The sequence below is a fragment of the Muscardinus avellanarius genome (genome assembly GCF_963383645.1).
Source record: "Muscardinus avellanarius genome assembly, chromosome: 4".
Classification (NCBI taxonomy): domain Eukaryota; kingdom Metazoa; phylum Chordata; class Mammalia; order Rodentia; family Gliridae; genus Muscardinus; species Muscardinus avellanarius.
The window spans coordinates 33,795,983-33,820,180 of record NC_137789.1 but is presented as its reverse complement, the minus strand read 5'-3'; positions in this window follow the sequence as shown (position 1 = coordinate 33,820,180).

Genomic DNA, 24,198 nt, shown 5'->3' with positions numbered 1-24,198 from the left:
GATCTTCTTTGAGGAATTGTTACTTCCTTCAGGCCTTCTACTGTGACTGCCAAAGAACGTTAAATGTCCTTCCTATGAGTTTTTACAGAACTCCACATACTCATAATGGTAGCATTTACCATATTTTATTAAAATTTCCTCCTTATTTTTCTTCTTCTCCACTGAGTAATTTGCTCCATGAAGAAAAAAATCTGATGTATCTTCATTCAATATTTATTTCCACTCCTTACTAGCATCTCCTTCTTACAAAAGCTCTTCCTATTCTTCCTAATAAAGTCCCGATTCCCCTTTGTTTAGATAAATGGCTATAAGACATCTTCAAATTTTCTTTTTGTCTTCCTTTCGTATATTACAAACAGGTCTGGTCAGTTATATTTCCAAATCATGCTTCCATCCACTTCTCTCTTTCTCCACTGCTACCACCTCATTTAAATTATGAAAAAATTATTATGAGTCCAATTTCTCATTTAAATTATGAAAAAAAGATAATATTTAAGTTAGACTGTCTACGTCTTCTCCATGAGCTGACCATTGCCTATATCTCTGACTTCCCTTCACATGTGCTCAGTACTTTCTAAGTATTCCAGTCTTCCTACTGTCCCTTGAACAGAACCTGCCAGTATAGTCCAGATATTTGTGCATGTCCAATGTGTTACATGCCTATCTCCATGTGACACTAGAATATTTGAGAGCAGGGAGAGGGAAAATAATTATTTGCTATTTTATTTCTTTGGCTTCATCAGTAGACTGATGTTTGTAATTAGTTTGTAGATCTTTGTCAACTAAAGAAAGTGGACCAAATCACTACATTGGGGCTTATAGGATAAAAGGTCCTATTGTACCTAGGACAAATTCCTATTATCCTAGAGTGGAAACTTGCTCATTTGGCAGAGAGCTGGTGAGAGAGTTGAGAACACAGAGACAACAAACTGCAGTTGAAGCTTCTCACTATTTTCTTTTCAACGCTCTCTTCCATTTTGTACTTCACCATTATTTCTGGAACAGAAGAAGACCACCTTTCAAAGTCTACAAATAGATTTGGACCTCTTAAAGTAGCATAAAAATTTGGGAAGAAATATAATGAAGGACTGAAATTTGGTACATGTAAAAATGTTTTATAATGAAACAAGTAAAAGAATAGGAAGTCTTTACAAAGTTATTTTAATAGTGACTATCTTGAAATGAATGCTCAAAATAGAGGTAAGAAATAGTGATAAAAATACTAATTTGTCAGACCTTAGGAAAAAATGTGAAAAATAAACAAGAGCATATCAGATATTGATAATGTTAAGGAATCAACAAAAAGAAAACTGAAGATTAGATGCTTCTAAAATGAAATTAGGGATATGAAAGTTAGGTCTGAGCAAATTCAATAAAATGAATTAAAAATATGGAACTATATAAGGAAAAGGAATAGAAAGTATATTCTAGAAAGAAAAAAAGAAAATAACGCACATAAATTATTAGTCATTCCCTAAGAGCAGACTGGAAAAAATGAAGTAAAATAAAACATATGAGAGACTATAAGTTTACTGCGGTATTGTGGTTTAGAACTGAAAATGCTGGGTAAAGTATAATATTTTGTTAGATGTATTACTGAACTGACAAGAAAAGAATCCATACAGAACAAAAGCAAAATGAAAGCAGATCTGCTGAGAGGTAAAAACATCTCCATATCTCAAGAGACCTTGAAGGTCAGGTAATTTAATTTTTGGAAATTTATTTTGAGATAGATTGAAACAGAAGAAGGAAGAATAGTACAAAAATATCTATTTTTGGTTCTTCTCTCAGAGCTTCCATTTATGTTTTTCTAATTATCTCAGTATTTTTTAATAGTGAAGGATCTAATCCTGTGTTATGTATTACAACAGTTGTACGTCTCTATCAAACTAGAACAGTATCTCAGCTCTTGATTTTCATAACAATAACAATTTTGAATAATTTAGACAAATAATTTTGTAGAATATATCTCAATTAAACCCTAGATTATCTATTTTTGTCTGAATATCACTGAATTCTGTTGAATGACACATGATGTCTATCTATTTCATTATTGTTCATGTTAAATTTGATCATTTTGCTATAATGAGGCCTGCCAGATTTCTTAACAGTAGAGTTAGTCCCAAATATGTCTCCCTACTTTATTAATGATGCTGGGGATTGAACCCAGGGACATTCTACCTCTGAGATATATTCTCAGCCCTATTGTTTTTATTTGTAAGAAGGACATTGCTAATTTACTGAGAGCCTTACTATGTTGCTGAGAGTGGTTTCGGCCTGCAAACTTCCTATCAGCCTCCCAATTATTGAGGTTATAGGCATGAGCCAGAATACCAAGCATTCCTCCCTTTTCAATAATTATTTAGAAAAGAAATAATTATTTCTATATGCACAATTCTATTTCTTAAGTAATTTTCACCAACTAATTTTAGCATCCATTACTGTTTCTTGCTTGAACTAATTATTTCTGGTATGGTCCTCAAATGGTGATTTTTCCGATGCCATCATTCCCTCAGTGTTTTCTAGTTGACAGACAAGTATGTCAGAAGTTTCTTTTTTCCAGTTATTAATTATGTTAGCATGGACTTCTGGATTCCAATTTTACTAAGTAGGATGTAATCCATTACTACCACTATTTATTTGGATGCTTTACTTTACACATATTTAGCCATGAATTTTCCAAAGTGCCTTAAACTGGCCTCTGTTTTCTTTGTCATATCCACATTATTGTAGCACTTCTTTACTGTCTGGTGCCAGATGTTCCAGGTCATCTTGTTCTTTCTCTGCCTAAGCTCTAGATTTACCCACTTTTCCAAGTTTCTTGGATTCACTTAGTGGAGAATGATATTCAGAAACCGAGATCAGGGTAGGAGTTGCACCTGGTACTCCTGGAGTGCCACTCTCTCCAAATTCTCTCAGTGGACAGCATAAGAAATGACATATTTTTATGAATATTTATATATAGTGACCCTATAAATATTTATCACAAAACATACATCTATATTTATTCCTTTAAGTTGGTACTTATTTTTAATTTTTTATTGGTGCATTATATTCACACATCATATTGAGGTAAAAAAAACTTGTGTGGACATACATGTACACATCACCCATTTAGCCCCTACCCAACTCCCACCCCATTCTCTCTCCATCCCTCTTTCCCATGTTTGACGACTTCAATATGTTTAGGTATATTGTGTGTTTTAGAGAATTTCCTTCTTCCTCTCTCCCATCCCCTCATTTAGGTTATCTTGTTTGCTTCTCTATAGGATTTCCTTTTTCATCTAGAGTTCCTCCTATGACCTATTTCTCCTTAACTTTCACATATTAGGGAAAACATCTGATTTCTTATTTTTTGTGACTGACTAATCTCACTTAGCATTACAAATTCAGCGTCTGGTTTCCAATTCCAGTCTAATAAAGGAAGGCCGATTGTAGCTTCATTTTAATAGTTGCATCTCCACTTTTGATGAGAAATCTAATTTCCATTGTGTCACTCTCCTTGTGTGTAGCCAGATTGGCTATGGATTCCCTGTGCCCGGTTCGGGGTCATTAGGAAGGAGAGGGTGGGCACACCAGATCTGGAGGATCAGTTTATTAGCTGCAGTTAAAAGCTAGCCAGGCTGGGGACGCAGTCCAACACTCGGTTTGGAGCTGTGACCCTGAGTACAACATAAGCGAGATTTATATAGGCAAAAAATCACAAATGTTACATAAAGGACAATAGCAGGTGCCCATTTCAGTTGAGGCAGTTAGCAAACCATGCTGGGTTGGTGAGTGGCTGTTGCCAGGAGTAATTAGCTTAAGGTTTCAGAACATCATGGTTTGGGAAAGAGAAGACCAAACTTAAGGTTTCAGGATGCTGTGGTCTGGGAAACAGGATATTGGTTAGTTCTTTATACCTCCTGGAGACCTGTCCTTTAGGATGATTGGATGGCAAGGGTTCAGGGGAACTTTCAGTTATTGCAGGTTGGAGTTAGGGGTGAAGGTAGGGGCAAACATGGAGTCACTCTGTCTCTCTGTCCCAACACCTCCAGGAGTCTACCTCCTCAGAATACCACCTCATTCAGGAATGTCTGATTGGGCTTTTTCATAAAGGGAAGAAGTCAACATGATTTTTGTTCTTTTTTATACTTTTATTGATGCATTATAGTCTTTTAGTTTCATAATGTAGTAAACAGTGATAGTGATAAGCACACAGCATTTGGTGAGTCAACATATTTTTTAAATTATAAAGAGAAGGGGAAGCCGGGCGTGGTATTGAATGCTTGTAATTCCAGCATTGGGGATGCTGAGACAGGAGGATCCAGGTTTGGGGACAGCCTCAGCTACTTAGTGAGGCTCTTTGCAACTCAGTGAGACCCTGTTTCAAAATAAAAGAATAAAAATCATAGGGCTGGGGGTTTAGCTCAGAGGTAGAATGACCCTGGGTTCCATCCCCAGACCTGCAAAATAAAATAATAATAATATTGGTTAAAGTCATTTTCAGGCAACAATATCTGAGAATATTTATTGCCAATAAATGTACACTGAAGAATATTCTAAAGAATACACTCAAAGCAAAAAAATATAGTTGAGCCATAACTTGTATTAATCACTTTTTTTTGCCACTGACAGATAATAGAAAAACAACTTGTAGGAGGAAATAATTGTTAAACCATGATAATTACAAATTGTGTGATAAAAATAGAAATATTGGTTAAAAAACCCTCTATGTAAGTAACTGAAGTTTTAGACCACATAGAGACATAAAAATGAATGACTTTAAAAGATTAAAAGAAAAAAGAATAGTAAAATGTGGCCTAATAAGGAACATACAATGTATACAATGTGGAGTTAATGAAACTAAAATTCTAGAAAAGAATAGTATCTGAGTTAGTAGAGGCTCTTAGAATTAAGATGTCTCAAGATTCTTATCATTGGAAGGAGGAGATTTAAGATCTTAAATATTTACCATTAGACCTGTTCTATATTTGATTATATGTGAAACTCATTGACGAATAAGCATTGTTTATAAACTTAAAGAGGATAGATTTATTAAAAGCAAACATGACAACCCAACCAATCAAAAGAAGAAAATACATGAGAGAAAAAGTAGAAAAATTGAGGCAATGAAAAGTAAAAACATAGCAGAAAAGTAAAAATAAATTTTATTAACCAAAAAAAAATAAATGAAATATAATTTCTAGTTACAAAACAATAATTTTAAGATTAGATTATAAAGTTCTACTCTGTTATATTGCAAGCCACTTGTCTAAAATAAAAGGATACTAAAAACTTGAAAGAAAAAGTGATAGAAAGATATGATTTCATACTAACCCAAAGAGTGACTAAATCTGCTTTAATATCAGATAAAATGAATGTTAGGGTAAAAATGATTTTACTTTTGAACAAAAATCTCTCATTAATAAGATATTATAACAAATACAAGAAATAAGGCTAATATACAAGTTTGTTTCTTACATGCCATTCATCAGTGAACAATTGGGATTGGAAATTTTATGAAGTATGTATCCCTTTAAATAATATTTCTAAAACACAGTACTTAAGTATATATATATTAAGTATATATATACTTATATATATAAGAATTATATAAGAATTAATATATATACATATATAAGTATATATATATTCTTAAGTAATATATATATATTCTTATTATTATATTCAGTCTAAAGTATTTTAACAAGTAATTTAAAAGTGGCTTAAAATAAGATTAAATTATTTGTGTTAGTCATTCTATCATGAAAAAATATTTTTAATACATTTGGAAGAAAAAACAGTTCTAAACAGGAAACATGGCCTCAAAATAGATAAAACCAAAACTAACTGGAATAGAAAGAGAAATTGAAAAATTCACCATCATGCGACTTTCAGTTCCTGGTAAAAGAAGCAGTTAAGAAGCACATAGTAGAGGTTAAATAATAATTAAGAAATTAGATCTAATATTAGAGACAGCAAAATGTTACATGAGCAATTGAGGAATATACTTAGTGTTATCTTGTAAGCAAAATATTTAAATGTTAGCTCGTGCAGGCATTGCTCTTAGTTGTTGATGAAAAAGGGCTAACATTAAAAAATTCCTAGAGTTCTAAATCCAAAGCTTCAAGCTTAGAAAAAGTCTATTCATCAGTCTTTACCTTTGTGTTTTACTACTTTACTTCTAAACTTCAAATCTTTTTTCTTTTTTTTTTTTAGTGGTATTGGGGTTCCTGGAAACTCTTCTACCTCCGGGCTACACTCTCAGACACATTTTTTGTACTTTTAAAATCTGGAAACAGGGTCTCTTAAGCCAGTGTGCCTGGCTTCGAACCTGCGAGATCCTCCTGTCTCTACCTCCCAAGCGCGGGGATTACAAGCCTGCACTACTTCAAATCTTTATACAGAATGAGGTCGATATATTTGAGTTGAAAACCTGCTGACTGAGAATTTTTCTTTCAATCTGCATGTAATTGGGTTTTTCTTTTCCATGCTCTGGTCAGTAGAATAAAGCTTGTTTACAAGAAAATTAGATTGAACATTTTCATCCAGATTTGTGATCAGGCAGCCAAGAGTATGTATCATTGAGGGGAAGAGGGTCAGGGCATAATGTATGGTCATGTAAGTTTATACATAACATATGGTTTGTTAATGTTCATAGAATAGTGCCTACCAATATGTTTTAAATTACTATCTATGTATTTTTTTCTTATTTCCTGTCATGTCTTCATAGGGTTTATGAGAATGGTCACATGACCATTCTATATAGACATTTTAGCAAATACTATTTACTTATATTAGCTTTTTGCCACTGTGATAAATATCTGAGAAGAACAACTTAGAAGGGGAAAATGTATTTTGACTTACGGTTTCAGCCCATGGCCAGCTGGCCACATTCATTGTTTTGGGTTTGGGGTGAGGCAGAACATCATGGCAGAAGGGCATGATGAATCGAGCGGATTGTCTCAGGGCATCCAGGATGGAGGGAGAGGAAGAAAGGAGAAGGCAGCATGGAGAAAACAGTCCCCAAAGGCACACCCTAGTGCCCTAACTCCCCCGACCATTCACCACCTGCCTACAGTTTCCACAGCCTCCCAGTGGTCCATTCAGCTCTCTGTGCATTAATCTATTGATGAGGTCAGATCCTTCTGATCCAGTCACTTCTCTAAAGCCCCACCTCTGAACACTGCTGCACTGGGGACCAAGCTGTCTACACATGAGCCTTTTGGAGATACTGTGTGTCCAAACCATAACTCTTGTTTATACTATAATAGGCATTGCATGGTATCTGGTTCATGAAAATCAAAAGTATGTGTGTTTCATGTTTAGAGAAAGGATGGATGCTTTCATAATAATCTAGTACATTATATCTTTAACAGCAAATCTCAAGAAAAAGAGCCTCCATCAGATCTAGGCAATTTCTTTCCTACCCTCAACAGATTTTGCCCACAAAGGTTCAGATTAACCACTGTGGTCCAATGCTGGATGTAATTCTTAGAAAAGGCTCCACGGGTGGGACGGGTGGGAGGGGGGGGAGGGGATATAGATAAGGCTTAAAAATTCCAGCTACCTTTTTCTATAGAGCTGCAAAATCTCCAATCTGTTGTTTTCTGGAGCCAGATCTTGTTTATTAAAGTTGATACAATTTAGTTCTGCTTCCTGGTCTCATTCTCCAATGAACCTGAGAAAGGACTCCTGGACCTGGTGTAATTGTCCAGGACACAAAGGACAGGCTTTTCCCCAGAAAACTGACTGTGAGAGAATTGAATCTAAGCTGTCCTCAGCCCTGAGCTGTCATCATCACATGAGCAGGAGCCTCAAAGCTGGCCCAGAACAGGGATTCCCCCCAGTGGATTGACTAGATAAGAAACCAAATCCCCACTCTCCAATTGCAAGATTGTGTGTAGCACATGTTTACAGATAACTCCACGCTTCACAAAGGCTCACTGCTCCAGGGAAATCTGGGAGGGTGTGTTCTGTGTGAATGTTTGTGTTTGGCTCAGAATCAGAGGACTTGATATTACAGGCATCCCACCAGGGCTTCTTTAGTAGCAATGTCAATGGCTATGTATGGAGAAGAGGATTTTTTTTTAAACTTGAATATGTGTATGATGTGCATGTATCACCTGGAGGATCTTGTTTAATATCTATTGCGGTTCACTTTGCTCTGGGTATGGTCTGAGAGTCTGCATTTTGAGCAGCCCACAGGAGAGGCTGATGCTGCTTAACCTGGGACCACACTGTGAGTAGGAAGAGCATAGAGCTCTGCATATTCCCACAGAATATTCCCAGAGCTGCATGGAATAGAGATTGACCCTCTATACATCTGAGGAAATAGAGGATGTGAGAATTTACCTGATACCCTCATGTCTTCTGGTTCAGCATTTTAAACTAGGTTTTAACTTTAGTCCTCTTATAATTATCTTGTTTGTCCATTGAATGATTTTTAAAAAAATATTTTATACTAGCAACTCCTGGCTTTCCTTAGTTGTCTCTACAAGTTCTTTTCAAAATGGGGTTATTCACGTAGCCCCTACTATGTGCTAATAATGAGTTTGGAAAATCCTAAGGACTTGTCCTTTGTTCAGACCCTAAGATATGACACCCCCCCTCTATTCTATGTATCTGGACGCAGTTAAATGTTCACAGACATGCAGAATACAGTTCATATTGGCACACATACAGAACACTGTATGTCTTGCCATTATGATTTTCTAAGGGCAAGTCAAGGAGCACCTGTCAATTTTTTTTTTTTTTTTTTTTTTTTTGGTGGTACTGGGGATGGAACCCTTCTACCTCTGGGCTACACTGCCAGACCTCTTTTTTTATATTTTATTTGGAAACAGGGTCTCTTAAGCCAGCAAGTCTGGCTTTGCACCTGCATAATCCTCCTGTCTCTGCCTCCCAAGCCCGGGGATTACAAGTGTGCACCACCACGCCCCGCGCACATGTCAACTTTTAATAACTGTGGCTGGAAGCCAGCCATGGTGGCACATGGTTGTGATTCCAGCATTTTGGAGGCTGAGACTGGAGAATTTCACTTTGCGGCCAGCCTCAGCTATTTAGTGAGGCCTTCCACAACTTAGTGAGACCCTGTTTCAAAATAAGGAATAAAAAATAGGGCAGGGGGTGTAACTCAGAGGTTGAATGCCCCTGGGTTCCATCCCCAGACCCACAAAAAAAAAGAAAAAAAAAGAATAACTGTGGCTGGGCGCAACCATTAGAGTCTGACCAATTTTGGCATTGGGGTTGGTTTCAAAGTCCACTAGCTGATTCTAACGAGGAAGAGGGACTGAGGACATAGTTTTAAAAGTACTGATACATAAGCACTTACCTATCAGAACAGTTAAATCACAACTTCTAGGTAGGACCCAAACATGGGCATTTTTAAAAATGTTCTTGGGCCAGGCGTAGTGGTACATGCTTATAACCCTGCGCTTGGGAGGCTGCGACAGGAGGATCATGCAGGTTCGAAACCAGCCTCAGCTGGCTTAAGAGACCCTGTGTCCAAATAAAATATAAAACAGGTCTGGGAGTGTAGCCCAGAGGTAGAGGGCCCCTGGGTTCCATCCCCAGTACCACCACACACACAAAAAATGTTCTTGTGTGGTTTTAATATGTAACATGTTTGAAACCACTGCCCAACTCATTTTCCTAGTGAATTCATTATCTTTGAGATGTATGACCTGTATTATTATTATTGTAGTAGGGAAGAAAAAAATCTTTTTTTTTTCTCCCAAGAAGATAAATGGGAATTATCTGAAGAAGGTAGAGGGCTAGCTTTGCTTAAAAAGGCAACAGTTTTGAAAACTGGTGCAGTGAGAGAAAGACATCTGTAAGATTAGATCAGTTGGCACATGTTTTAAATCAGTGGTTTGTAAACAAGACTGTGGCAGCTATTCATCAGTTAACTATCAGCTAATCCCATTTGTATTAGTTTTAATTCATGTTTATGTTTAATATATTTGCCACTAAGAATAATGACACATGGATAGTTCTAAGACATTAAATCAAAGACATTTTGAGGCCTTGTATTAGGTAAATTCATAATGTTAAAGGTTACTATCTAACAAATGATATCTTCAACATTTTCCCCTGTGTTAATTTTCTCTGGATATAAAGTTGTGTTGCTTTGTCCTTTGAACTATTTTAGCCTCAAAGTTCTTGGTTTCTTTTCAGCTTCACTGCCATATACTTTAACATAAGAATAATTATAACAAATGAAGATGTATTACTCTTGGCTAATATGAATTATAACTAGAATTTATGTCTCTAACCCACTTAGATGGTGGACAGAAAAATTAAGCAGCTATATTCTACATTAAAATGAAGAATTCCTTTACTTACTCTGTTTGTAAATGTTCTGTGAAATGTAAGCAATCACCTACTTATTTGTTTGATTCATACTTACTCATGAGTTTAGCAGATTATTTTGATTTTTATAAATAAATATTTAGAATATTTTATAAATGAGAGTTAAAAAGTTAATATATCTGATTTCTTTAATACTGTAAAGATTCAGACTTACATGACAAACATGTAAAACATTTCTAAAGGCATCAATATTACTTATAAATAAAATTTCCCTAAAGTAGCAGAGAATGGTGGGCTCATACATGGGAGATTGAGGAAGGAGAATCATATGTTTGAAGCCAGCCTCAGCAACCTAAGAAGAACTATTTCAAAATAAAAAATAAAAAGGGCTAGCCGGTCATGGTGGCGCACGCTTGTAATCCCCGCACTTGGGAGGCAGAGACAGGAGGATCGTGCAGGTTCGAAGCCAGCTGCGCATGCTGGCTTAGGAGACCCTGTTTCCAAATTTTAAAAAAATGTAAAAATAGGTCTGGGAGTGTAGCTCAGAGGTAGAAGGGCTTCCAGGAACCCCAGTACCACAAAAAAAAAATAAAATAAAAAATAAAAAAATAAAATAAACAAATAAAAAATAAAAAGGGCTAAGGGTGTAGCTCAGAAATAGAATGCTCCTGGATTCAGTCTCCAGTACAAAAGACTTCCCTAAATCTAATAAATCATATTATATTTAATATTAAATGGTCTGAACAATCAAACTAAACTTTATATTTTACATCTTTCAAAGTCAATATACCTTTAATATGACTTTTAAAATTTAAAGTCAATTTACATGTCTAAGAGAAAGCCTGATAGAATAGTGAATACTATCAACTCTAAACTTGTCTATTCTAGGCTCAAATCTTAGTGTTGCCACTTATTATCAGTATACTCTTTAGAAAATTACTTAGCTCTTAGTGTTTCAATTTATTCTGTAAATTTCATTGGTAATAATATCCCTACAGAGTATTTAGGAGAGGAAATGGGTTAATATTTCTAAAGTGATCAAAAGAGTGCTTACTACATAGAAATTAACTACACTGTTTATTAAATACAAACATATAAAAATTCTAAAAATAGCAAATTATTATAAACATTTGACAACCTAAAATAATTTATGATATTTGCAAGCCTATTGTAAATTTAACTCCAAATCATTAATAGTATGGTATTGGTTTAATAATTATTTCTCTGCTTGTTTTTACAATTCCTTATAGTTGCAAACTCACTTATGAATATAGAGGAGAAATGTCCCATTTTGTGGAATTTGATAATTGATTTTTGGCTACTGTGGTACCACTATGAATTTGAATTATTGGCCAAAGATTCAAGGAGTATACCTAGAATCTGTTTTGGGTATGTGTCTTTCACAATAACTTTTTCCCTAAGATTTATTATCAATCAGTCAATCATCAATCTTATTCCTTTTGGTGGGGCTTTGTTGGCTCCGTCAATAGAGAACTGAGGGCCTGTTATTATAGTTGAGCTTAAATTTTATCAACCCGTTGAATTTAGCTATAATGTAATTTTCCAATTTCAATCTCTTTTCTAATCTTATTTCCAAATTTCAACTACTTAAAATGGAAAGAATGGGACTTTTCACTCCTTCTTTGTTTTATTTTAAAATGTATTCTAATTGATAAAGACTCTGTATGGGTACAATATGATTTGCGATACATTATGGAATGGCTAAGTCAAGCAATTAACAAGCATTACCTCACATATCACTTTTTGTGCTATGAACATTTAAAACCTACTCTGCTAGGAGTTTTCAAAATAACAATGTATTATTAATAGTAGTCACCATTTTTTTGTTTTTGTTTTTGCAGTACTGGGGATGCCCAGGGACATTGTACCTTCGAGCTATACATCCCCAGCTCTGTTAGTCTTTTTATTTTTTGAAACAGGGTCTTACTGAGTTGTGAAGGGCCTCGCTAAGGAGCTGAGGCTGTCGGTGAACTGTGATCCTCTGGTTTCCTTCTCCCTAATGCTGGAGTTACAAGCATGTGCCACCATGCCTGGCCTACTAGTCACTATTTTTAATAAATCATTTGACTGGGCGTGGTGGCACACGCTCTTAATCCCCATGCTTGGGAGGTGGAGACAGGAGGATTGCGCAGGTTCGAAGCCAGCCTCGCTGGCTTAAGAGACCCTGTTTCCAAATTTAAAAGTATACAGTAGGTCTGGGAGGGTAGCCTGGAGGTATAAGGGTTTCCAGGAACCACAGTACCACAAAATAAATAAATAAATAAATAAGTAAATAATAAATCATTTGAACTTATTTCTCCTGTCTTGCTGAATTTTTGCATACTTGGACTATCATCTTCCCAGTCCCCCTTTCACTCTCAGACTCTGGTAACCACCATCTATTCTTTGCTTCTGTGAGTTTCTCTTTATTAGACTTCACATACAAGTGAGATCAGGTAGTATTTTTCTTTCTCTGCATGGCTTAATTCACTTAACATAATGTACTCCAAATTCATTCATGTAGTCACAAATGACAAGATTTCCTTTTTAAAGGTTGAATAGGATTTAATTTTTGCGCACATATATATATGTATGCATATGTATATATACACATATTTATCACATTTTTATTCATTCATACATTGATGGACACTTGGTTTGATCCCATATCTTCGCTATTTTGAACAATTCTGCACTGGACATGGAAATGTAAACATCTCTTTGTACTGATTTCATGTCCTTTGAATATGAATCCAGTAGCAGAATTATTGGATAATATTGTAGCTCTATTTTTAAATTTTGAGGAACTTTTATTTACCATAATGAGTATTCTAATTTACATCCCCTTAAAGAGTATGCAAAGGTTCCCTTTTATCCGCATTCTCTCCAATACTACTTATATTTCATTTTTTTGTGGATAGTCATTTATAACAGGTATAAAGTGATGTATCATTGTGGTATTATATTTTTCTAATGGTTAATCATTTTGAGCATTTTTGTTCACATGTGCATTGCTAATTGTATGTCTTTGAGAAATATCTTTTTAGGTCCTTTGTCCATTTTGTGAAAATCAGTTATTTTCTTATGGTTGAGTTGTTTGACTTCTTCTGTAATTTGAATCTTAACTCTTATGTTTTATATATATTTTCTCCAATTCCATATGTTTCCATCTCCTTTCTCTCTCTCTCTCTCTCTCTCTCTCTCTCTCTCTCTCTCTCTCTCTCTCTTTCTCTCTCTTGCAGTACTAGGGATGGAACCTAGGGCAATGTACCTCTGAGTGACACCCCAGCCCTGTTTTTTTATTCTTTATTTTTATTTTTTATTTATTTTTTAACATTTTTATTTCTTTATTTCTAAGTTTTTGTATTATTGTTTGGTGCATTTTTTTATCATATTTGGGCTAATCTTTTTCTTTTCCTTTTTTTTCTTTTCTTTTTTGTGCTTTATTTTGAAACAGGGTCTCACTGAGTTGCACTGAGTCTTACCTCATCACTAAGTTGTTGAGGCTGTCTGTGAACCGCCATACTCCTGTCTCAGCCTCCCACATGCTAGAATTACAAGCCTGCACCTCCTTGCCGGGCTTCTCTTCCATCTTTTGATTGTTTCATTAGCTGCATAGTAGACTTTTAATTTGATGTAATTCCATTTATCTATTTTTGCTTTTGTTGCCTATTCATGTGGGATTATTGCCTATGTTTTCATCTAGTAGCTTTAAATTTCCAAGTGTCATATTTACGTCTTTATTTTGCCTTTGTTTGTGTATATGGCATGACATGAGGGTCTCAGTTTCATTCTCTTGCATGTAGACATCCAGTTTGTCCAACACCATTCAGTGAAAAGACTGTTCTCGTCCTGCCGTGTTTTGGCAGCTTTGTTGGAGATAATTGACTATAATTGCAGATATTTATCTCTAGGCTTTTTATGCTGTTCCTTTAATCTACCTGCATAGACTTCAACAAATATTTTTTTCTGTTTTGATTAGATTAAATACGTGTGTGTGTGTGTATTTTAATGCCTAATAGGTTTATTTATTATTTTCATTTTCTTGGCTTTGTACTTTGTAAAAAGCTATCATTATATTGAAAACCCCTTCAATTCCTCTGCTTCTTGTTTTTAATAAATTGCTAGCAAAAACACAAAGGAATTAATTTAAACTATTATAATGTCTGTCCTTTGGTGATAGTGGACATCTGAACCTTTCAAAGCTTATCCTTGATGGTCCCTGAAGTCATGAACATCCTATATTGTAGCATTTTTTTATTCAAAATTTGAAAGTAGTAGATGGCAAGCTTCAATATACTGACATTTTCTATACAGTATCCTGTAACTTCTATCTTTAGTCATATCATCTGTGTCTCAAAATATAGTATGATAGATTAAGTCACATTTCTGTTTAGAATAATAATAATTGAACTGATCTCAACTCTTAATGTCAGAAAACCTCAGGGCTTCTCATTCCATTTAGTTATATTCACATTTTAGCAGTTGGCACTTATGATAGTTTTTTTTTCCAAGGGTAAATTTCTTTAATATGTTGGGACTCATTGGCAAGCATTAGGGGATGATTCTGGTTGACATGAGGTTTAAAAGAGAATCCCGAGGTTATCCGAGAAACACTGTAATAACTAATGGAATTGAAGGACCAGTAGGCTAATACAAAATGGGAAGTGGACCAGCTGAAATCTGCAGTTCTTTTCTCTTTAGTTCTGATGTTTTGATGACTTAGAATAATAACAACAAAAAATATTAACTACCTAAGCCAAATATTATTTTCAAAACACTTATTAGAAACCTAACAAGCTTTTCTAAAACACAGTAATTCAGTGGACTGGGAATAGAGCTCAGTGGTAGAACACTTGCCTAGCAGATAGGAGTCCTTGGACACACAGCAACAACTCAGTATCCCTGAAAATGCATTCCAGGAATGTCACTTGGATGTGATATTATAGAAAAACAAGATTTTCTCAAAGTTATCTCAATACATTTTATTAGTGTCTTGTTTCCTTGAAAATATTTGTTCTTAGGAATTTTATTCATTTATTCAATGAAGATTCATTGTCCATGTACTATGTTTAAGGCACATAATTTAAGCATAAAACATAAAAAAGAAAAAATTATCTGTGGCCGTATGGAGAGTCCATACCAGTTTGATAAGGCAGACTGATACTACAAACTTTAGAAAATGCAATAAGTGGTCAAGATTGGGAAGAAGTCCGCCACTGTAAATATGTGATAAATGAAGTCCTCTTGAAGAAGATGACATTTGAACAAAAACTCAAAAGAGGTAAGGGACTCTTCAATGCAGGTATCTGGAGAAAGAACATCTGATTTTGCTTTGGGTTTCCTTTACATTTTAAAAATTAACTTTATTGAAGTATAAATTACATACAATCAAATGTAGCTATTATAGCCAGGCATGGTGGTGCATGCTTGTAATCTCAGTACTTGGGAGGCTGAAACAGGAGGAGTAGCAAGCCTCAGCTACTTAGTGAGTCCCTCTGCAACCTAATGAAACCCTGTTTCAAAATAAAGAATAAAAAAATCTGGCTAGGGGTGTAGCTAGAAGGTAGAATGCCCTGGGTTCAATCTCTAGCAACACACACACACACACACACACACACACACACACATACCCCTATTGTAATGAGGCTGATGAGTTGTGACAAATGAATATACCTTGTTATTGTCATCACAGCCAAAACACAGACACTTCTATTATCTCCAAAGCTTTCTTTTTGCCCAATCTCAGTCAATCCCCCGGCCTAAGACATGATTTTATGTGGACAAATATTTTCATTTTCCTTATAGACATTTGTAAGGAGAAGATGGATCCTACATAAGCGTGTTTTATCTTACAATAAACTGTCAAACTGTTTCCAAGGTGTTGATGCTGTTTGATATTCCCACATTCAATGTATGAATGTTCTAATATAAGAGTGTTCCAATAATATCTGGCTAACCTTATGAAAAATTGATGTCAATATTTAAGATTTTATCAATTATGTTAGAAATGTAGTGTTATCATTGTGATTTAATAATTTTAAATAATTTTATCTAGATAAGGCATTATTTTTTTTTCTAGACTATCAGTGTTCTTACTTGATTGAAGGTACTAGATTTTTCTCTGTCTTCCAGGAAGCTCTTCTCCCTAGATGTTTAAGAACATATTTATTACAAAAAAATAAAAAGGGATAGGATGCAGCTCAGAGGTAGAACACCACTGGGTTCAATCCCCTGTACCACAAACAAATAGTAAACAAAATGAACAAATAAATGGACATAAAATTATTTATTTATTTGATGAAAGTTGAATTCCTACTAAACACTAAATGACAAAAATCACCAGTTACAAAGCTCTTTGTATTTACAAATCTGGTGATAATTAAAAAGTTGGTGATTCTTAGAATTAATTAGTGCTTTTCCTCACGCATACTAATCCATTTTTCTGGAGAAATATAACAGACAATATATCTTAATTATAAGGAACTGGCTTGCCTTGCTATGGAGGCTGGAAAGTCTCAAAATCTGTTAGTCAGCAGCTCAACGCAACTCTTCTGAGTTCATGATATAGTTTCAGTCCAACAGCAGTCTGTCTCAAGATCTAAGTAAGGAGAGTCTTTTAAAACACCAGTTCACTTGTGTGTCATTGTTAACATGATTTAGATTATGATGTGAGACTATAATGCACCAATAAAAGCACATAAAAATAATAAAGCACCAGGTAAAAATGCTATTTTGTTTAATAGGTTTTCTAGAGAGCTTGAAATATCCATAAGTTACTAGATAACAACCTGAAGCTAGGGTGAAATATTTATGTAGTCACTGGGTTCCTAACATTCCCTACATTTTACAGGACGGAAAAGAGCAGATATTTAGTGAAAACAGGAAGCCAAATATTTCTGGTTTCCATGAGGAACAATGCTAAGGTACAAAGTTGCATTCTGTGAGCAGAAAATTTAGTCAGGGGAATATACAAAAATCTTAACTCCTTCTTGAAAAGCCAGAGGCTTGGAATGACCCCGAAAATGTATCAGAAATATCTTCAACTTTCCAGAGGCTTAAAGTGATGGTCTAAGGCCAGAACAGGGTCAGAAAGGATGTCCATGTAAGACATCTTTCCCAAAACTTACTGTACTTATCAGAAACATGGGTTCTTATTAATAGAATGGGAAGCAGGACTGCCTAATGGGTTGGAAGATTCATGTATATTTGTAGATGACACCCACTGCCTATACTGGTAATACCTTTGGTGATAGAATTGTACGCATTTTCATCCAGTTCCCAATGGCCCCAAAATAAATGATTTGGTAAGCTCAGAACTAGAAGTTTAAAGAGAATATGGCTTCATCCTATATAATTTGTTTCTTGGCAGTGATGTTGTTGTCCATCACATCACAGCTTTCTTGCAACTTGACAGAGCCTCTATTGTACCAGGCAGATAAAACTCGAGAGGGATTCGTCTGGATTTAGGCTTTGAGTGGGAACTGCGTTAAACGGTGTTCCCAGCTCATGTGCTGCATGCCACGTTCTTAAGCCAAATTAAAAACACCCAGCACTTCAAGGTTGACATACCATTGGGTTTTACTTCACTTGGTGAGATTGGATGTTTAAACAATGAGTATGTCCCAATGGTCCAGTCATGGCTGAATTTTCATTCATTTCAAGCTGTAGGAGAATCTCAGCAGGATAAAAACATTCAGTAAAACCACCAATACTTTTATCAAAATGAAGGTCCCATTTAATTTTTTATTTTGTGTCTGTGGGATGGGTACTTATTACTTAGGATACCCCCTCAAAATGATATAATTGAATCATTTTCTCCCCTCACTAAAATACTTTGACCAAGAGGATTTTTTTTTATTCCTTAAGCCAAGGTGGATTCCAGTGATATTTATCTAACCCTCACTGGCATTGGATATTCACATTAATTCAATTTCCTTAATGCTATAGTGATTTCCTAGAAGGAACTTCTCTTAGGAGATTTTCACATGGCAAAGAATCTTTTCATTTAGTATAGAGCTTTAGCCATAATTCCAAATTTAGATATAAAATTTATTTTCTTCCTATTCATATTTTTACCACTTCATTATATTTATAAGTATCTTTTGGTAAAAGTAGATTTGAAATTTCTCATTGTTTGCTTCTATGAAGAGTCATATATTACTAAGAACTCCACATTACAAATATAACATTTAATTCATTTTTATGGCCTCTTATTCAGTATAATATTCAAAACGATGCTCTGTTCAGTTTTCCAGTGAAGGAACAACTGTCAGATAAATGCTCATCCATCATGCTGTTGTACAGCCAGTTCTTTTATCCTAAAAGACACTGGTGGATAATTGGTTCTTCCAACCGCCTGGTCCCATTCTGCTTCTCAGTAAATGTCCACTATTGGGACCTTAGCCTTGTGTGAGCCAAAGAATTTCTGAATGTTGTTAACATTGTTGTTCATCTCTTCTGTCAGCTAAAAATAGTGGATATGTTTGCTTAGAAGTTCACATCAATTTATTGTCTTGTACGTAAAGGAATGAATTTTCTTACCAAAATCCTATTCTTATTTCTGTCATGTTTGTTGTACTTCTGGTAGTAACAAAATTTGTTATTCAAAATGGAACACATTTAAGAGTATAGTATGATTGGCATTGGTGTTTTCACTTATGTACATGTCAATGGAAGTGTTTCCTTCATTAATTGACCCTCCCTTAGACCATTTGACTTGTTCTACCGAGTTTCTCTTCCATTATCTAAGTTCCCTCTTGTATCCCAATTACTCCCTTCCACGTATGAGATGAAACATATGGCATTTCACTTTCTGTGACTGGATAATCTTAACATAATGTTCTCCAGGTCCATCCATTTTCCTGCAAATGACATGATTTGGTTCTTCTTTATTGCTCAGTAAAATTCCATTGTGTTTATTTTATAAACACAATGTCTTGTGTTATAATATTGTCATAATTTTATATTTTATAATCTATTCATCTAGCTGGGCGTGGTGGTGCACTCTTTTAATCCCTGCGCTTGGGAGGCAGAGACAGGAGGACTGCGCAGGTTCGAAGCCAGCCTCGCTGGCTTAAGAGACCCAAATTAAAAAAAAAAAAAAAAGAAAAGGTCTGGTAGTGTAGCCTGGAGGTAGAAAGGTTTCCAGGAACCCCAGTACCACCAAAAAATAAAAAATAAAAAAATCCATTCACCTATTGATACCTAGGCTAGTTCCATAATTTGGCTATTGTGAATTGTCTTGCTATAAACATGGATATGTATATATTAATATGATATTCTGATTTCAGTCCCTTTAGAAAGATACTCAGAAGAGGTATAGCTGGATCATATGGTGTATGTATTCCCAATTTTCTGAGGAATCTACACACTGATCTCTATAGTGGCTGCACTAATTTGTAATGCCACCAACAGTGTAGAAGACTTATTACTTCCCCCATCGTTGCCAGCATTTATTGTTGTTAGACTTCTTGATGATTGCCATCCTAATTGGAATCTAAGTATAGTTTTGATTTGTATCTCCCTGACTGCCAATGGTGTATAATAATTTTTCATACATCTATTGACCAGTTGTGCTTTTTCTTTTGTGAAGTATCTCTTATTTGATTTTTAATGTTAAATCTTTTAGAGGAATAGCTGCCAAAAAGTTATAGTTCATATGAGAATTTATGTAGAACAACATATAGAACAGTAAAAAGAAATAAACTAGAATAAAATTATTAATGTAAATGACTTAAAATATTGAGCAAATACTACAAGACTATATATAATATGATATTATTCAGTGTTAATTATTTAAGGATATGTTTTATATAGTGAAAGGATAAAGAAATGCATGGGAAAAAGAAATAACTAATTCACCAGAGTGATTACCTTTGAAACAAATAGAAGTGCCTTTGGAAAGTGATAGTGACCTTCAAATATTGGTACCCTCAGTTTTATTTTCTTTAAGCTGAAGTACTTAAGTCCTGGAGAGGAGAGTCAACTTACCAATTGCCAACGCCACTTCTAATGGCTGGGGAGTGGACATTGCTGTCTTACAGTAGACATCTGGGTGGGCAGTATAGCATCTGATTCAAACTGGTTCTCAGACTTAGCTGCACGTTATTATCTTCTGGTAAACTTTGCCAACTCCCAAAGTCCAGTCTGAACTCCAGCCCAGTTACATTACAGCATCTGAGAGCTAAGCCCAGGAGTCAGTGTTTTAAGGTTCCCTCACATGATGCCAAGGAGTAGACGCAGTGTTTCAGAAATACTTCATTTCAGTATCTCTCCACTGATTCAAGTATTTAAAAATGTTTCATGGTTTTCACCATGAAACTTTTTTTCAAAAGTTTATTACTATTATTTTTTGTTATTTAAAATTCTGTTTTTAGAAATTTTGGGTTTTGTGGCTAGTGTATAGAAATGAGACTATTTTATTTAACTAAATTTAAGGAATAAGCAACTGATACTTCACACAAGAAGAGGTACAAATAGCCAGTAGATACATGAAAAATATTCAACATCTTTAGCAATTAGGGAGATGCAAATTAAAACTACACCGAGATTCCATACAACTCCAATCAGATTGGCAATCAAAGAAGTCAAATAACAAGAACTGTTTGCGAGGGTATGGGGAAATAGAAACTCTTCTATATTGATGGTGGGATTGCAAACTATTTCAGGTGCTATGGAGATCAGTGTGGGGAGTCCTTAGAAAACTGGGAATGGATCCATGCTATGATCTGACTGTACCACTACTGGGTATCTTTTGGTGTTGAAACCAGAGAACTATAGTAACATATGCAGACCCATGTTCATAGCAGCACAATTCATAATAGCCAAGTTATGGAACCAACCTAGGTGTCCATCAACAGATGAATGGATTACAAAATTATTGGAAATACACACAATTGAATTCTACTTAGCAATAAAGAAGAACAAAATTATGTCATTTGAAAGAAGATGGAGGGACCTGGAGAACATTATGTTAAGTGACATTAGCCAATAACAGAAAGCGAAGGGTCATATGTTTTCTCTAATATTCAAGAGTGAGGGAATATTTGTCATATCTGAGGGACTCCAGATAATGGAGGAGAAACCTTAGGGGAGCCAGGGAAGAAGGGTAGGGGAGGAAGAAGACAGGTTCATTAGTAAAAATACTACCATCACCTATGTGTTTATATTCGAATATACCATTGTCAATCTGGGTACTTGGTATTGGGAGGGAGGGAAATGTGGAGATGAGGGAGGGTATCAAGTACTGTTTGCACGTGTGTCATTGTCAACATGATTTCATTATTACGCGAGACTATAGTGCATTAACAAAAGCATGAGTCTTTATTTTTAGACTATTTTTTTTTTTGTGGTACTGGTGTTCCTGGAAACCCTTCTACCTCCCGGCTACACTCCCAGACACCTATTTTATACTTTTTATTTGGAAACAGGGTCACTTAAGCCAGCGCGGCTGGCTTCCAACCTGCGTGATCCTCCTGTCTCCGCCTCCCAAGCACAGGGATTACAGGTGTGTGCCACCACGCCTGGCTTTAGACTGAATATAAAAAACAAAAGTTGTACATATTAGTGGAGTATTATGTGATATTTTAATACATGTAAGCATTATGTAATGTTTAAATCATACTAAACATATGTATCTCTTTAAACACAATTTTTTATGATGAAGACTTTCAAAATAATTTATTCTAGCTTTTTGAAATATATAGTACATTATTATCTATAGTTACCCTGCTGAACAATGTCACTTTAGAAATTATTACTATTTAACTGCAGCTGAGCACCCATTGATCAACCTTTCCCCATCTTACCCATCCTCTCGGACTCTCCCCGGCCTCTGGTAAATACTATTTTATTCTTAATTTCTATGAGCCCAATTTTTGTAGATACCAATATGAGAGAACAGATTTTTTCTTCACTGAACAAACTTTCTTTTTTTCCATTTTAATCAATAGTGGGTTTAGCCTAATAGTTTTGCTTGCCTTTTTATATTGTAATCTTAGTATTAAGGTTGTATTCACCTTAAAAATGTACATGTCTCTTCTTTCTGTAGAAAAGCTTATAAAGATTTTTTAAACATAACTTCTCCTTTACTGTTTAATATCATTCATCTGGAATATATTTGAAGTGTCTTGGATTGCTGGAATTGATTTTCAACTAATATAATTTATTCCATGGTTTAGAAGTATTTATATCTTCTACTTCTTGAGGGACTTATGCTAAGTATATATTTATAGGAAATTATCCATTTTATGTCGGGTATTAAACGTTTATTGGGATAATATTAACATATGCTCATGTAATTAGTTACCTTTCTGTTTTTTAAAAAAAACTTCTTATTGGGAAATGTATAAATCAGGATCTTATTTGTTAAAAGTTATAAGTAAGCCAGGCGTGGTGGCACACGCTTGTAATCCCCGTGCTTGGGAGGTTGAGACAGGAGGATCGCACAGGTTCGAAGCCAGCCTCAGGTACTTAGTGAAGCTCTCAGCAACCTAGTGAGACCCTGTTTCCAAATAAAATATAAAAAAGGTCCAGAAGTATAGCCCAGAGGTAGAAAGCCTCTGGGTTCCACCCCCAGTACCACCAAAAAATAAATAAATAAGTAAATAAATAGTTATAAGTACACTCATATTCAAATACTCAACCCATCCAGAGAAGACATCTGTTTCTGGCTAGTGATTTTCTGTAGGCAAATCCAAAGCAATTCTAAAGACAAACATATTCAGCATAGTTTCAATAACAAAGCGTAGATAAGACTATATTACTCATACTCTGAATGAGGCACTTTTGCATATGTTAGTAGTCAATAAAAATGAAAAGATATGCAAAATAAGCTCAAGGTGTGTAACCAAGCAATAAACTAATTGGTTAGTTTATGCATTCATTTATTAAGCAAGTATTAAACACACAGCACATGTGAGGAATGGTTTGGGGCACTGCCATTCTCTTGGCCTAGTACGTACAATGACTTTGTAAATTTGAGATATCGAAATTCTAGAAATCCTAGGAAAAGGAGTGGAGTGTTCACAAGGGCCAAGATCAGCAATGGGATGAAAACGTTGTGTCAAAAAGTTGAAAAAAATTAAAGCCTTGGGTTTCCTCTCTGCCTCTTTTCAACTTAAGTCCTTGTGACAGGAGTATATTTAGGTTTGTTTCTCCCCTGGTGCTTTTGTTTATGTCTCATTGATGTCACCGAGTGAGGGGATCACTGGCTTCATACCATTTAAATTGCTTACGGAATATGAGTAGCGTACATATTTCTTTAACTTGTATTATTCTTTTATTTGATCACTGTCGTTTCTAATATGACCTGAAAGATTTTGTGACATAGTTATGACCACTTATATGAAGCAAAACACTTTTGGTTTTTGAGAATCTATAGTCTACAATAATATTGTCAAAATCTCAGTTAATAGCCAGTTAGATGAGAATCATTATATGATTTTCAAATTTAAATGGTTGCATATTACATTTTAGGGAATAATATTTGATATTCTGTTGTCCTTTGGTAGAATATAGATATTGGATCCTCATTGTGTTATAGGTATGAATAAAATTGAAGATGCTTTGAAGACAATTTCTATTCATTGCCCATTTAAGTTTTCATCTATATTCTTTTATTATATACTTTTATTAGTATATTATAATTATTCATTATTACATTATAATGAGGTTCAGATTGATCCCACCTCGCTCTTTACCCTTCCCCATACATGTTATTGAGATTAGTATTGACAATTGCATATGTATACGTCGCATTATTTGGATTACATATTCCCTGCAATCCCTATTAAAATACCAATGTTATTCTTCACAGGTCTAGTACAAAAAAACCCCCAAATTTCTATGTAAAATCTTGGTATGGTGGTACATGCCTGTAATCCCAGTACTTGGGAGGCT